Source organism: Sminthopsis crassicaudata, chromosome 3 (genome assembly GCF_048593235.1).
Source record: "Sminthopsis crassicaudata isolate SCR6 chromosome 3, ASM4859323v1, whole genome shotgun sequence".
Classification (NCBI taxonomy): Eukaryota; Metazoa; Chordata; class Mammalia; order Dasyuromorphia; family Dasyuridae; genus Sminthopsis; species Sminthopsis crassicaudata.
This window is the reverse complement of record NC_133619.1, coordinates 346098944-346116536: the sequence shown is the minus strand read 5'-3', so window position 1 is coordinate 346116536 and position 17593 is coordinate 346098944. Positions and strand designations below refer to the sequence as shown.

The 17593-nt window shown below is 37.9% G+C and overlaps 1 protein-coding gene across 2 annotated transcripts in view; it reads left to right on the top strand.

The window, feature by feature from the left end:
• The first annotated feature begins 1107 nt into the window (after nucleotides 1–1107).
• Nucleotides 1108–17593, top strand: part of NMNAT3 (nicotinamide nucleotide adenylyltransferase 3) — a 151269-nt gene continuing 134783 nt past the window's right edge. For both annotated transcript variants that reach the window (XM_074301663.1, XM_074301664.1), the window contains exon 1: nucleotides 1108–1275. The gene's annotated coding sequence lies outside the window, so the exon portion shown is untranslated. The remainder of the gene's footprint in view (nucleotides 1276–17593) is intronic.

Below are 17593 nucleotides of genomic sequence, written 5' to 3'. Positions count from 1 at the left end.
CTTAGGGTGTCTCCCTGACAGGATGCAGGGGGGGGAAGGGGGGAGGGGGAGTAGTGAGAGGAATGCGTCTGTTTTGGCTGTTTGCCTATCTCTAGGTAGGGGGCCTGGTTCATGGCAAGTGCTTAATAACTACTCGCTGTTTGCCTTTCCTCCAGGGACAGCGGCACCGCCTGGACTTCTTCAAGGCCCAGCTAAAATCAAGCGGCCTAACTTTTTGCTCTCTCTCCTTCATTCTACCTGGCATCCCTACTTTATCCTGCTTGGTTCCGGTCTGTTCAGAGTTGTTTGCACGTGGTCTCCCCCCAGAGACTGCGTGCTCCTTGAGGGCAGGGGATGTCTTTGGCTTTTCCAAGCCTCTGGGGAGGCAGCTCAAAGGAGTCTAAATAAAATGCTCGCTGACGGACTGATGGACAGCGGAGTTGAAGAAGAACGAGGCCTCGGACTACCTGCACAGGGGGTCATGGAGCCCCCGCGCAGGGGCCGAGCAACTAGAAGCCAGGAAGGGCAGCACTCGAGGCAGCGGCACCTACGGCCCAGTCCCCGCGGCCTCCAGCCTCAAGAATAGGGAAAGCCTCCTCTCAAGGTCTAGCGGGGTTCGGTCCCAGCTGGCGAGGAGGCGCGGGGGGGGGGGGGGGGGGGGAAGAAAGGAGGGGGGAGAGAAGCAAGGAGCGCGCGTGCGGCTGGTAGGCGGACCCAAGAGCAAATTGCGGGACGGGGCCCGAATGGAGACAAAGTTATTTGGAATCCTAAAGGAAATGGGTATGGAGAAGAGCGAGGTGGGGAGAACGCTAAGGATGCTGGACGGAGCCTGAGAGGGGACATAGAAAGGAAAAAAGCCAGCACAGGGCTTTTCGGAACTCGCGCAAGGCTGGGCAGTAAAGGTGAAAGTCAGCCGCAAGGAAGACTAACGCAAGGTGCCAGAACCCACAGTTCCCAGTCTGCCAGGGCCCACAAGGTGTTTCCGCCTCTTCCTTGGTAACTCGGCGATTGGAGAACCTCGATAAAGCCCGCCTTCTGTGAGATAGTCTGACCAATGTCTGAGAAGCGATGAAGGCGGGGTCTCTGAGAGGGCGGGGCTTTGCTTTCTAGTTCTGCCTCCTCCTTTCCCGGGAGGGGGGAGGGGCTGGCAGGGAGCGCGAGGTAGTTCTTCGCGCGTTTCGCGCCTGCTCTGCCCTGCACTAGCCCCTGCCTGATTGACAGGCCCGCTCCGTCTAACTTGTTGGCAGCATTAGCTGGCGGAGCTGTGGCCCCATAAACCATGAAGGTTAAGACCAGGTAAGAGTTGTTCCCCCATGCCCTTCCCTTGGCAACAAGTTTCCATTTCCCTCTTGCTCTGTCCGGAAAGCACTCTTCCTTACGGCTGTTATGACACTGACATAATTTGTCTCCACGCGCATACGTCCAGTTAAAACGTTCCTAATTCCGGGCTTCTCATTTAAACCGCGTGTGAGTTTTCCGCGCTAGACCCCCCCGACGTCTCATTTCTGGTGTGCTGCTGGTGGCAGGTCTGCAGCGTGAGGCGCTTCTGCTTGCCGCTGTTTGCAGACTTCGCAGACCCCCTACTGGGAGGCCGCAGTCTGGGGCCTGTGGCTCCTCCAGGTCAGAGGGAGAGCTCTTACCGATTCCCAGCCGCCTCTCCGTGCTAGGGGGAGAAGCTGTGCCAGGCACTGGAGCTGAGAGTCAGGAAAACTTGGAGCCGGGAGCCTCGGTCACTCGCCTGAGCCCAACCCCCATCGGAAGGGGAGTTCCCAGGTCTGTGCTCAAACTCTAAATGAATCCAAGCTCTTTCTGCTGTCCAATCTAACCAGCAGATGACACGGAGGCAGAGCCTGACCGGCTTCGTGACCGTGAACTAGTCATTTATCTGGTATGCCTCAGGTTCCTCATCTGTAAAATGGGTTGGAGGAGAGAAAAAAAAAAAAAAAAAAAACTACAAATAGGTTCAGGAGAATCAGACACGGCTGAAAAGACAAAAAGACCTAAACCCACATCGTTAGTCTCAGTAAAATGACCTTAGTCTCCACTAATTGTGTGTTACTCACTGTACTTGGTCCTGCCTCTGTTCTGGAGTGTTTAACCTCCTCCTTTCCCAATTATCTCCCGTTTCTATTTAAGCTTTCTCTACTTCCTTGAAGCTGAATTCGCAGGTTGAACCACATCTCTACGTTTAGTTATTTAATGATTCCTCCGCTAAAGTTAGTCATGTGCCGCTAAATAACCAATGACTACCAAAATGCACACACGAACACTTTTTGTCACTTTAAGTCTAGGCAATGTGTTATACAGGTGCGTCAGCTCCCGAAAAGTTTGTCCGCTCCGACACTAAAATCCTCCCCTAACGGAGAAGTTCCTCGCTATTACAGATTAGGATAAACTCGGGCAAACCTCCCCCACAGAGGCAGCCTTTTATACGGATTCTCGCCGGAGGCTTCCCTGCCTTTCCCTCGGAGAGGCTCCTTCCCAGAAGGTTGGCTGCCAGGTGATGAAATTTTACTCCAGCAATTAAAAAAAAATCTTTTGAGCTGTGAACTGCTTGCCTGGCGGAGAGAATATCTGTACTAATGAGATCATGAAGCTTGGAAGTGTTTGCCATCTGCAGTGTTGTTTCACGAGGCTGGTAAACATCGAGCAGGGAGCTTCCTCAAACTGGGCCCAGGAGCTCTGGGCAGATGATCAGCAAGCACTTGTTGGTTGTTTGATTTATTTTCCTTTATTTCCTTTATGTTGATCCAATCACTTCCATCACTTTGTCTGTGTAGACCTAGGCCGTTTGCTTAATGAGAAATAGAGAACAGACAAGAACAATTTGTTATTAAACAAAAGTGTGAAGCAAACAAGAGGAAGCAAACAATAGCTTGAAAAAATGAATTCACCTAATTAAGTCATTTATCCTTCCTTGGGCATTTACATATGCATATATGTGTATGAATATGTATGTACATATACTAGAACATTTTTTAAATAAGGAAAAATGGGAACATTCGTGATGCAGCGGATGGAACACTAAATTTGGAGTTAGAGGCTATTTGAGTGATCTTACTGTCATTTATGATTAATCTTTTAGATTTGTATTCTCATCCATAAAAAAGAGAAGTATGAATTAAATGACCTCTAAGGTCCCTTTCAGGTCCAGATATATTGTTCCTAAAATGGATAAATTTGGATAATGTTTATTGCAGTTGTAAGAAATTAAAAGAGAAAAATATACAGAAATGTGCTATTGGATAAGAGCACTAGTAAAGGATTAAGCAAGAAACCAATTGATTTGAATTTTGAGTCCAAAATCAGGAAAAGGAAAATGTTTCTGACCCAATTTTACAAGTTATAGAAACTTTAAAAAAAAAAAAAAGAGTTGGGATGAAATGAAAAAAAAAATTTGAATTCTTTGTCAGAGCATGCTACTAGTTAAATGGAAAGAATTATTGGGGAATGGATAACTCTTTAAAAGTAGAGAGAAATGAAAACAGCATTCACATTTTCACTTTTTACTTAAAGCATTTGACTGATGTGTTTTTTAATTGCATGAAATTGTTATTTATGTACCTTTCAGGTTTTAGTTTCTTATCATTTAGATATGTACAGGCTTTCTATTGTGAATGTGAATTTATAAGAAATGTTTTCTCAGACCATGCAGACTTTTGGAAGTGTGATCTTTTCAACAAAGATCTTTCTTTAGACATTAAAATTACAACAGGCATCGACACCCTTTTAAGTCAGATATGTCTCCCCCTTTCCATTCAGGAAGGATGTAGTTTATTTGCCTTTCCTATTTTGAAAGTGTGCCCAGCCGTCTTCTCTTACCAATATCTTTACTTCCAGTTGGGATTCTATTTAACGAAGGAAAATACCAGTGTAGTTGTAAAGCCATTAGACTGCTGAAATCAATCTTCTTTAAGTTACCCTCCATTCATTTAAAGAATTTAAGTTTTTCCTTCATGTAACCTGCAGAAAGTAATGTTTGATACTACCAAATGATTAAACTAAGGAACATGCCATTTAACTCTTGTATTTAGAATGCTGTAGAACTATATCAGTCTCATGATTTTAAAAAAATTGTCTTTTTTTCTAGAACATCATGGTCAGCATGTTGTGTGTGAGTTTGTGTATATGTGTGTGTGATTGTTACTAGGGAGGACTCACTGGGGAAAGGAGGAAAGTAATCAAAAAATTAATATATTTTAAAAACGAGACACAAATAAACCTTTTTTCTTTTAAATAGTATTTTCCCAATTACCTGAAAAGACAATTTTTATCTTTCAATTTTTAAAAAAGTTTGAGTTCCAAATTTTCTCCTTTCTCTTCCCCCCAAGATAGTAAACAATTTGATATAGGCTATATATGGGCATTTCTGTAAAACATATTTCCATATTAGTCATGGTGTGAAAGAAGAAACAATAAAGGGGGGGAGGAGAAAAGAACTACATAAAAAAATAAAGTGAAAGTACTGTGCTTCAATTTGCATTCAGACTCCATCTGTTCTTTCTTTGGATGTGGATAGTATTTTCTAGTATAAGTCTTTTGGAATTGTCTTGACTTGTATGTATTGCTGAGAAGAACTAAGTTTATCATAGTTGATCATTGCACAATGTTGGTGTTACTAGTGAAACTTAAAAAAAAATCCTTAGATTTAGTCTTTCTAAAACATTGCATCCCACTCTAGGTCAGGAACATCAATGTGTAGAGAGAACTCAGTGATTAGATGAGATCCATAAAGCCATAAGTACGCTAAGAATTGTTATATTTTGCACTAGATTGAGTTACCCATAGTTTTTCAGCTAGGAAGTGTCAGTGGTGGAATTTAAATTAAAATCTTCCTGACTTTGAGGCCAGCATTGCATCCACTATGATTTATTGCCTTTCTAAATGTATGCAGAAGAGATTGAGATGAATAAAGCAAAATTTCATTTTAAAATTATTAAATTTGTAGTAGCTTTTTCTCATAAAATAATTTTCCTAATCAGCAGATACTAATAAGGTAGGCAAATAGCACATTTCTATGTCCATAATGTTGTTAATGCAGTTCTCAAAGAAAGGTATCTAAGCTATCAAGAGCCATGTGAAAAACAAAAAAACAAAACACAATCATTAATATTTAGAGAGGATTGTAACTCTGAGATTCCTCCTTATCCAATCCATCAGATTGTTAAAGTTAGAAAAGTAAAATGATAGTTAATAAAGGGACTGTGCTAATTTGTTAATGGGGTTGTAGATAGAGAGAGACTAAGGAATTGATTGATCCCTGAAGCACCAATAGAGTTCAGCTCCATGGCCCCATCCTCAGAGGAAGTCCTCAGTCTGAAATCTAAGTTATGGCAACCCCCTGAGATCCAACCTCTGCATAAGTCTCCAGCAGCCTCACTTTGCCGGGCCCTGTCAGAAATCCCAGTAATGTTCCTGAGGTTAAATTTTCCCTATAAAATCTACTTATGGGCCATCCCATGGCTGCTGCCTCCCTTTGGGTCAGTCCACCACAGCATCCTGCCTCCTGATATCATTCCCCTCCCTCTCCCCCTCCCCCCATTCCACGTGTTTTCTCCCCTAACTCCACTATGCTTCCCAACCCCACTTCTCCTTACAGCTAACTCCTTTAAGGTGCTCAGTCCCTTTCAGGCCTGCCAGCTAAGGGCATTCCCCAACCTCATGGGGTGGTCCCCTTCTACTAGGTAATTGTGAGTTCTACCCAGGAACTTGTCTTTCATATGCTTTCCAAACTTTCATATTTATCATTCCTGGTGTCTATTGTATGCCTTCATTTTGTTTATAATGCCTTCGCCTAAATAAATCTACCTTTTGCCAAAGAGAATGGCATTGTGGATTCATCATGTGACTGAGCCCCAACTTTTGGTGCCTGCCGTCATCTGGTATCTACATCACCTACATTATTTTAATCTTCCAATTGGTGCCTGACCCCCACACCATAAACCACATCAAGAGGGCTTTTATGTGTATAACTGGTAATCTGCCAGTGTCAGTTTATGCCTTTAAACCAGTCTATTTCCTGTTGGTAAAAGATGAAGACTAGAAGAGAAAGTATTTAAAAAGCAAACAAACTGTGTCTCATTAATACTGTTATTATTCTATGACATAATTTTATTTAATTTGACAAATGAATTAGTTCCCATGAATCTTAAACATTGACCATTTTACTCTCTCTTCTAAAACAAAGAAAAAATACTCATTACTATATAGAAACTAAAGAAAGTTAACTACCTCTACTGGTGTAATTATCAGCTTACTACTTTTAGAATAGTGGGGTTCTTAAATTACCTTTGTAATGGAATAGCTCCTTATTAGTAGTAAGATTTAAGGAGAAAGGAGTTCCAGTTAAATTTTTCTCTAAGAGTAGTACCCAAATAATATTTGATCTTTTGAAAGTAAATATTAATAGTAATTATGAAGAGATTCTCTTAGAAAAAAATTTGTTCATTAATCAACCTGGTATATAGTTAGCAGTTTTAGATCTTTTTTTCTTTTTAATCCAACTGTTCTTTCTTCAGTTAGAAGCTGGAGTTTATTCTGATGACTATTTGCACTTGAAGATGGAAAAGGAGGAACCTTGACAATAAAACATTTCTAGCTCACCACAGGAAATATGCATTTAGGATCCATATAAAGAAAAGAAAGTGATTGAGGTTTGATGGGAAAAGTTTAACAGCTGTAGAATTGATACAGCTTTAGCTAGTTTCTAGTCATGAGCTCATGTAAAAGCCAGAAGGAGCAGGTGTTAAGATAACTGCAGTGTTTGTTTCCTTTCATTGAGTTCTTTAACTCAGTAGCTCATTAGTTGATCTACTTTAAGTTTAAGAAACACAGTCTGCATTTCACTCTATGTATGTGTGTTGGGGAGGGTGGAACGCCAGCTGGGAAATGGGGAGAGGGTTGAGATAAGGGATAGGATTATGAGATCTAGAGACTAGTTGCTGTTTGTCCAAGCTAAGAGGAGCTCTTGAATTCTTTGTCAAATTCCTCATTTAATTCCTTGCATTGACAAAATTAACCTTGACCCCAGAGTTAACGGATCCAATCAGAGGGCCAGGTTATGGTGTCAACTCCCAAGGTTATTTTTCCCCTTTCAAAGGATCTACCCTTTTCAAAGGATCTACCTGTATCCCAGTCCCCACCCCCAACTCCTTTTAGGACAATCTTTTTAGAGATAGAAGCTAGTCAATGGTATAATCTTCCCTGATGGCAATGGTTAACTCCCAATTCATTAGGAACCATCCATCTTATAGCAGCAAATTCTTTGCCTGCCTTATAGCATCTTTTTTCTTGTTATATCTAACTCCTTTTAGGGTTAGCCCACCAGTCAATTGCATAATAATAAAATCATTGCTCTTGATTTAGAGAAGGTTTAAGCCTACAAATTCTTTTAGACACCTCATGATGCCTCAATATACTTTTGGGGTCCAACCTCACTCCCTAACATTTGGTATGTAGGGATACCCCAATATATTTGGGGACTTATGCACCCCTATACCCAATAATTAGGAGACCGTGGACTTTATAAGCTAAGGTCTTTCTTAAGGTCTAAGTTTCTCTGGGGCAATGACTATTAATTAAAGGATAGGTAATAATTGAGGCAAAGAATGGCCTAGTTTGCCTTCACAAAAGAATCAGTCTGGGAAGGGCAGACCCTCAGAATTTCTGGCCAGAACAGTAGAGAGTAAGTAGATTTGAAACGTCAAATTTTTATCTGATGCATTTTTATGTGATAAAAGGGAATAAAGAATACTTGTTTTTGATTTGAATCCTAAATGTCATTTAGTAGTAGTGTGATTACTTAACTGAATTTAACTTTTTAGTCTAAGTTTAACAGAACTGGGGTCATAATACTTGGCAATGCATACTACATAGGGATCAAATTAGAGCTATGTCATCCTAAAATACTACATGAGTGTTTATTATCATTATTTTTAAAATAATAGGTTTTTATTTTCAAAACATATGCATAGTTTTCAACATTAAACCTTACCTTGTCTTCCAAATTTTTTCTCTCTTCTTTCCTCCCATCCCCTCCCCCCTAAATAGCAAGTTATCCAATATATGGTAAACATGTGCAATTCTTTTATACATATTTTCACAGTTATTTTGCTGCTCAAGAAAAATCAGATCAAATCAAAAAGGAAAAAGAAATGAGAAAGAAAACAAAAAACAAGCAACCCACAACAAAAAAGGTGAAAATACTACATTGTGATCCACACTCAGTCCCCACAGTCCTCTCTAGGTGGAGATGGCATTCTCCATTGTGATCATTATTAATAAAAGTGAGGTACCAAGTTTATTGGATGGAGAACTAGTCTCAGAATAAAGACCTAGATTAATATATTATCTCTGCCATATACTACTGTTTAATCCTGGGCTAGTTAGTTAGTTTCTAAGTGCCTCAGGCAACTCTTTCAGACTATAAAGTGTAGAACAAATTTCTGGTCTGCCTTGGTAGAGGGAGATTTCTTATTGAGAGCTGTCTCTGCATCAGGAAATTATTAGGTCTACATGAGGGTGGGGGATGGGGAGAAACACCTTAATGATTAGGTTTCAGAGGTACATAATAATTCAATTTAAGGATTTCTGAGGCATGCACAGTATACCTATTTCATAAATTATTAAACAGGAATTGTTATCAATGATTTATTTAAAAATCATTGACTTTGAGATGTTAGACTTATTATAATAGACTCTTGCTTATAATCAAAAAAGATTTTTTAAAAAACAGCTGGCCTTCTTTTGTCTTCACTTGATTAACTTTAGAGGAGCCATTGACCATTCTTTGTCTTGGTTTTTCTTTTAGGCCCTGATGTTAGTATAAGGCAAATGGATGTTTGTAATCCAAATACTTGATGTGTTCAAAGGGCTTTAGATGAAAAATGATGCATTTTTATATTCATGATTTATTTTTTAAAGGGACAAAGATTTGTGGACATTGGCTTAATTAAAGACCTTGACCTTGTATAGTTCTGGGAGCAAATAACAATTTCTACATCTAGATTCAAATCAGCCCCATTCTCTGCTACTAGTATTTTCCCTAGGGAGGGGAATTTAACCATTACCTGATAGGGCTTCTGCTAAAATTCTAACCCTAATTAGCTTGCTGTGGAATCAATAGACTTCTAAGGTTTATCTGGTTCAGCACTACATCAGTCTTGCTGCTGGTCTTAGGTCCCCAGTAGAAACTTCTGACATTTCAAGCTAATCTGTATGTAATCAGGAATTCTTGAGTTCCAGCCCATTTTATTTGCATTTTATTTAGACTAAAGCAGTATTTAAAGCTAAAAGGGACAGCTCATTTAGTCCATACTCCTTATTTTCCAGAGGGTCCCAGGAAAAAGACAAGGAACTTATCTTTAAGTTCATACAGGAACCAGAGACAGAGTTGGCAAACTAGCACAGAACTTAGGTCACGTATCTCCAAGTTTTATTATATTTTTTTTATTTCATCAATCTGCTTCATCCTATCAGGAAACATTTATTAAGTTAGGCATTATGTTAGGTACCAGGGATACTATGACAAAAATGAAATAGCTCCTGCCTCCAGGAGCTTCCACTTTATTGAGGAAGGTGTATGGGACCATATGGGACTCCCTCTGGCCTCACTCCTAATTCACTTTAGCAGTTTGGGGTCCCCACAGCCTGGCTATTACTGTTACTTCTTCCAGGTCTCTAGGGGTGACTCTGAAGAGCCATTCATGAGTGCTATCATTTATGAGCCCTAACAGTGTGCTTCCCATCCTCCAGCCTTAATTAGGTTTAAAATAGTGTTTATTGAGCATCTATAGCTGGGACAGTTATTACAGACATATCCTCAGCATTGTGAAGATGCATACTATGCTTATATAGTTACCCTAGGGAAAATTGGCCCAACAAAGAGAATATACGTGGCCCAAGGGGAAAGTTACAGCTGCCGTTCAGGAAAAATTATGCTGTTTAAATCCAACCTTATGTGATTGAAGGTTGTCCATACCCAGAATGTCTCTTGACCCCAATAACTCTATTAGAGACAGTTCCAAAAACATTCTTGTTTTGCCTTACTATGCCCAAAACATGTGATGACTCACCCCAAGTTTGTGTTTTGGGTTGTCTTGTGTTTCAGTCAAGTGGCTCCCTGGGCAAAATTGTTTTACTATGGGTTATGAAGGTATCCTTGTCTAAATCCTGTAGAATGTATACCTTCCAGAGCCTGAACCAGGGGGAGCCATACCTCCTCTACAGCACAAATTTCTTTCTAAAACCATTTCAGATTTGGGGTTTGTTCTGCAAACAAGTCATTTTTTCCCCTCTCCCTTCATGGAGTCCTTATCTAGTCTATCTCATTTTACACACAAGAAAATGAAGCACCAGAAATTAAAGTGACATCCAAAATTACACAGGTATTAAATAGAAGAGTCAAGATTTGAACCCAAATTCTTTGACCAAAAATTCAGTGCTCTGGATGCTGCATTCACCTTTATTTCCAGTTCATTTATTTGACAGAATTCTGAGAAAAGCACAACCTTGTTATAAAACAATACTTCTCTTATTCTAGGAAGAAATTGTCTAGGTTATTACTGTATGTTGAAAGTATTAGAATTCCCTGAAACTGTAAGATGGGATTCTCTGAAAGGGCCATGTCACTAGAGGTCAAGAACCAATTATCAAATGACTCATCAGCTTGTGAATCTAGGGAAATTGGTGATTCCAGTAGCTGGGTCAGGCAAAGGTTTGAAATATAAATTAGACCACACCAGTGTCAGTCTTTTGAATTTTGCAAATGAATTGAGAATTGGTGAACACTGGAAGCACCTCTGGCCTGAAGTTATAGCCTAGTAAGTGGTGTAGCACAGGAATTTAATTACAAAATTAGAAAAGAAAGGCAACTGTTTTAAACTCTGAAAAGACAACCATGTGTTGAGAAAAGGCTTGTGGGCTTAAAATAGGGTTACCCAAATATCTAAAGGCACATGAACTGAGACTAGGTTAGTTCAAGAAGCCAGTTAAAAGTAAAAGATTTTAGTTTTAACTGAAGATAAGAATCAGTCTGCTTTATACATATGTTAGATGTAGCCCCAAAGATGCATCACAGGATGAGGATTACCCTAGTAAAGATAGATCTTGAGGTAGTGAAAGTAATTAGCAAAATGCAGCATGAGTTAATATGCAGAGGAATGTAAAGATAGACACATTTAAAATATTTTTAAAATACATTTTAATACCTGAAAATTGCACTTTCTATGGCAAGTAGGTTGTATGAACTATAGAGAACTCAGAACCTCAGTGGATAATAATCCTCTGGGGATACAATTGTCAAACTTTGCTTTAGGCATTCAGATATCTCTTTGCTGTTCCCCAAGTAGGGTTAAATTGAAGATTTTCATTATATCTTTGTAATTCAATGATTTTATACTTAGGGTTTTTTTTGGGGGGGGGATGTTGGTTTTTTGATAGTAGTTTTTTGTTTTTTTTATTTTTTGCTTTCCCACTTAATTCTTTAAGAAGGTTTTTTAACCTTGTTGAATTTCATTTGGATTGAGGGAGAAAGAGATTTGCTGACATCTGGTCCAGAGAGTCAGAGGGAACATTGACATTCTCTTGGTTATTGCCCATGGAATATTTCTTCACTTATCTCATTATTCCATCTCATCTCCAAACTCAACATTGCAGTCTTCTACTCTATACCTTCACACAAACTATGCATCTTTGCCAGTGATTCACCCCTTCTTCATTACCATCTTTCATAATATCTATTTTTTAGTCAAGGTTTACCTCGGGTGCAACTTTCTCTCACATACTTTTCCCTAATCCCCTAGGTTGTTTGTTTTGTTTTGTTTTGTTTTAGTATTCCCCTTCCTTTTCAAATCACCTTCTCTGGTGCCTTGAAGTAATTAACTGTTTCATTTTTGTCTTGTACTTTCTATATACATAGTAGCTTATAGATCCTTCATCTAATTAACTTTGGTGTTCTCTTTACTGACATATTACAATATATTTATGCCTTCTTGTCCTGTGTGATTTTTGTCTATATCCTCCCATAAATTTGCCACAAGGATCCACCTGGTTTACTAGGAGTCTTCCCTGATTTTTTTCTGTCATCAAAAGGATACCTGGTGAAGCATTTGGACTACTCCTTTCTGTTATCCCTTTCTTGGGACACATGATCAACCAATTTTCTTTTTTTATTACAAATTTTCCTGGTAACACATTTTATTCAGATTTAGCTCCATAGTTCCATATTCATTGTATACTGAGGCCCTCTCATAACCACCATTTTCCTCTCCATTGCCCTCTATATGTTATTCATTTTTAATTCTTTAGAAATTAAAGTCTTCCATCATTGGAAGCTATGCAATAGTAATGTTGTGTTCAAGATAGCAATTCCTAGTTCCAAATGATGTGTTTGAGGTTTAACACACTAAATATTGAGATTAATATAGTCACTACATGTTGGGGTTCAGTCTTGTGAAAAATTCACAATGGCAATTCTCTTTGGCAAAAGAGAATTATTTGGGAGAAAAGTTTCAGACAAAATGAAGAGGTATAATAGATACCAGGAATGATAAATATGAAATAGAATTGGGAGAGCACATACAAAAAAAGGGGTTTTGGAAATTAACAATGGAAAAAAACAAGTTAAAGTGGAACTCAATTAACTAGGAGAAAGGGAATACACCATGAGGTGGGTGTATGCCTTACTGGCAGGCTACATCCATGAAGGAATTTAGTACCCTAAAAAAAGTTAGCTAGCTAAAAAGAGGAGAAAGACACCCTGAGGCATGGAGGAAGAATGAGAGGAAAGACACTACCAGGCATGGTGGGGGAATAACAGGAATGATACCATGAGGCAGAGTGCTGTGACGGGCTTACCCCGAAGGGGTTCAGCAAACATGGCCTGGGCCATGAACGGATTTATAGGGGAAATTTAATCTCAAGAGTTTGACAAGGTGGGGCTACCCATGAACTCCACGGAGGGTGGAACTATAAGTCAAACTTATCCCCATCAATATCCTTTCATGCTTGCCTCAGTACTTTGGCTATCTTTGCCAACTTTTCCTAGTAACTCAAGATCTCATCAGTAATATTGAATATTGATTTTAAAGATGAGACTTTACTTCTGAGAGAAGTTTATGATCATTAACAGAAATGTTGAGATCACTAACAGAACTTTGCAGTTTCCTAAGACAATCCAGTTAACTTTATTGTCAATATAATTCTAGATCCCACTAGCTCTTTTGTACCTTTTATTTTAACATGTATAATCCTTGCAAACTTATTTCCATATTTGAAATGTTATGCAAAAAAAAAAAAAAAGGCAGAATGAAAGGGGGAAAAAAACCACAAGAAAGAAAAGGCAAACAAACAAAAAGGTGAAAATATTATGCTTTGATCCACATTCAGTCTTCATAGTTCTCTCTCTAGATGAGGACGGCATTTTTCAATCCCAAATCTGTTAAAATTGCTTTGAATCACCTCACTGTTGAAAAGAGCCAAGCTCATCATAGTTGATCAGCACATAATCTTTGCTGTTACTGTGTACAATGTTCTCCTGGTTCTGCTCACTTCACTTAGCATCAGTTCATATAAGTCTTTCAGGCTTTGCTGAAATCAGCCTATTCATCATTTCTTATACAACAATAATATTCCGTTACATTCATATAACATAAGTTACTCAGCCATTCTCCAACTTATGGGCATCGACTCAATTTCCAGTTTCTAGCCATTACAAAAAGTGCTGCTACAAACATTTTTGCACATGTGGGTCCCTTTCCCTCCTTTAAGATCTCAGTAGTAACTGCTGGGTGAAAGGGCATGCATAGTTTTTAGCCCTTTGGGCATAGTGCAATTTATAATATTAAAGAATTGATTGGAGCACTGAAATTAAATGACTTTTTCAGGGATGAGAAATCACTCTCTATTAGAAGTAAGGATTTGTGCCCAGGTTTTTATGACTCTAAGATGGTCCTTCTATCTATTATGTCATGTTGCTTCTGATGGACATAGATGTTATCTATCTAACATCAACATATTCTAGGCACTATCCACACAACAAGTTAGTTCCTTCCCCTTTATGCTTATCAGGGATGTGAGGAAGGATGTGACTGAATAAGTAGCTCAGTTCCACTGTGACTTCTCACTATGCCATCTTCCTACCAAAGAACAGTTACTTAAATAAACTTGGAAGAAAGGCAAAAAACACAGAACCCAACAAACAAGCATTTACAGGTTACTTTGTGTAGCAGACTACATTTTCATGGTTAAGATGTATAGAAAATGCAAGTTTAAAATTCTTTTCCTTCAGAAAAATATATAAGATATTTAGAACTTGTGTGGATACTTTTGATTACTGATTGGTTACTGATGACTACAAGGAGGCTTTAAAGTACATATATAATAAATAAATATTTATTTAATTTAATTGATGTTCTCTGGACCTACTCCTAAACACCACTAGCCTCAATGTGCTAGAATTTAGCAGAAATGCCCACAATTCAAGGGAACACTACTGTAAGCACTCAGGGAAATCTATCTGAATCACCAGATTTACCAACGCTACATTTCTATGCCAGTTTTCTTCTTTCAAACCAATTTACTCTGAGAGAAGGAGAGAAAAAGATTTAGAAGAAAGATTTAGATTTAGGAGAAAGAGATTTAGAGAGACAGACAAAGCCAGTGAGAGAGACAGAGACAGAAGTTGATACTCTCTTTAGAAAAATTTGCAAAAATTTCTGCTCCATAATGAGAACTCCATAAAGGGGTTCCTTTACCTTTCTGATATCATGGTAATTCTTGTCATTTTACTGCTATGACTTTGTTAAAATTTTTGCCACATCTTGCTAGAGTCTGGGCCTTCCCAACCAACTCTATAACATGTCACAACCTACCCAATATGTCATCTTCCCCCATTATAATACATACTTTTTGAGTGTAGGGATTCAAATTTTTCTTTATTTTTATATCTTTAGCACTTAGTATAGTGATTAGTATATAATAAGCACTTATAAATTCTTATCTATCTTCTATGATTATATTGTTTTGTATTGTCATTATATATGTGTATATATATATGTAATTAAAAGATTATCTATGTACATTTATATATCTCCTCATTTGCATGTAAGCTCCTTGAGTACAAGGACTTTACATATTTCTTTCTAATATCTATCATTGTTAGCCCAGTATTGGATATGTGTCAGGCACTCAAACATTTTTTGATTAATTGATGTTCTGAAAAACTCCAATAAAATATACTTGCCCCTCTAAGGGGAATACCTAAGATGATTCTAAATCAGGTATTTTTATTGCTTTCTATCAGAAAATTAGGGTTTTTTTTTTGTTAAATTTGGAAAAACCTCTTGAAGGTGATTGGAAATTGAAGTAAATGAAAGATGTATTTAGTTTTAAAGATTTTTATGGAATGCACTAGATAGAGGTGATTCAGAATTCTTGAATTTAAGGTTAATGAGAACAAATATAAATTAGGCAAGCAGGAAAGTGGAGTTAAGAATAGCTTTGCTTAGATTAGATATTGTGATTGTCAATAAGTGTATTTATATTTCTTTATATTTTTTAGTATTTTTGTTTCTTTTTTCATTTTGTAAAAACGACTTGCTTCTTTGGGATTAGAAGTCAGAGAAAAAAGTGATTGACTGGGAAAGTATGAGATGCTTGGGAGTGGCAGATGACTCTAAATCATAGCTGAAAAGGAGTGAGAACATCTATGTAATTCCATGGCTGAAAATCTAGTAGAAATGGGGATGATTTTGAGCAATAATGTTAGCAAAATAAATATTTGATAACAGTGCTGCCACATATCTTCTGGATACTCAAATTCATATTAGTTCTATAAACTTGGTAAGAATTTTAGCTGGTAAATATTTTCTGTGTTACTCCTTTCTAATCTTTGTGTTATTGATGAAGAGCCTAGTTTCAGATTAATTGATTACTTCACATTAATTCACCATCCTTTAGTAAATCTTTTATTTGAACTCTACAGGATTCTGCCTAGAACAATTGTGAACACCTTTGTCAGAAAAATTCTTCCTGAGGATTGTTGAGCAAAGTTATCTCTTTGATCATATTTTCAAAGAAAAATAATTAATATCATACTCTGCATTTTAGGCATGAGTCTTCCAGAAACAAATTTTATTAATTTAACATTATTCTTATTCCTAGCATCGTTCATTTGTTTCAATTGTTTCTGGCTCTCTGTGATCCTATTTTGGGGTTTTCTTGTTAAAGATACTGAAGTAGTTTGCCGTTACCTTCTTCAGATGAGGAAAAGAGGGAAGCAGTGCTAGGTGACTTGTTCAAGCTCACACAGTAAGTCTCAATCAAGATTTGAACTCATGAAGAGCCCAAGTGTTCCCAAGCCCAGTGTTTTATCTACTGCATTACCTCCTTTCTAGTTTAAAGAGAGAAATCTCCCAAATGGCATAGTATCTGCCCCTTCCTTCCTCCATACCCTTGGACATCTCTTTATTTCCGTCACAATGTAAGATAACGTAAGAATCTTGAATAAGGAAAAGCTCAGAACATGTTAAAAATGAAATTTTAGGTTAATATTAGAAAACAATAATCATCCACTGTTCAACTAAAATTACTTAGTTCCTTGCTTGGCTACTGCCCTTAAGGGCTGTTTCCTCAAAGTAATCAATCTCTCAATCTTTTTGAAATGAAGAAGAGTCATAGCACCAATCTCTTCATGGGTCAGTAAGGCAATGATCTTAACTATAAAAGACATATTTCTGTTTCTACCTTGGACTTTATTCTAAATATCTTATATATTTTTCTGAAGGAAAAGAATTTTAAACTTGCATTTTCTATACATCTTAACCATGAAAATGTAGTCTGCTACACAAAGTAACCTGTAAATGCTTGTTTGTTGGGCTCTGTGTTTTTTGCCTTTCTTCCAAGTTTATTTAAGTAACTGTTCTTTGGTAGGAAGATGGCATAGTGAGAAGTCACAGTGGAGCTGAGCTACTTATTCAGTCACATCCTTCCTCACATCCCTGATAAGCATAAAGGGGAAGGAAAAATTTGTCCAAAAAGCCTCTAAAAAGAATTGCCTCTCAGATAACAAAAGGATGAGGAAATGAACAAGCATTAGAAAAAGGGAGGGAATCTTCTAATATGATGAACAAATATTTTGGATTTAGAGATCCCAAAGAGAATTTAAGAAAAAGGGAAAAAAACAATAACATCAATAGTTTCCACAGAAACAAAGCTAGAATTAGCACAAGACTTCAAACTTGATTTAAAAAAAAGAACCCGAATCCTACTATATGTTGTTTACAGGAAACACACCTGAAACAGGATGAGACATTCAAACTAAAAGTAAAAGGGTGGAGCAGAATCTATTATGCTTGAGGCAAAACCAAAAAAGCAGGAGTAGCCATCCTCATCTCAGATCAAGCAAAAACAAAAATTGATCTAATTAAAAGAGATAAGGAAGGGCATTATATCCTGCTAAAGGGAAGCATCAATAGTGAAGCAGTATCAATATTAAACATGTATGCACCAAGTGGTGCAGCATCTAAATTCTTAAAAGAGAAATTAAGAGAGCTGCAAGAGGAAATAGATAGCAAAACTATAATAGCGGGAGATCTCAACCTTGCACTATCAGAAT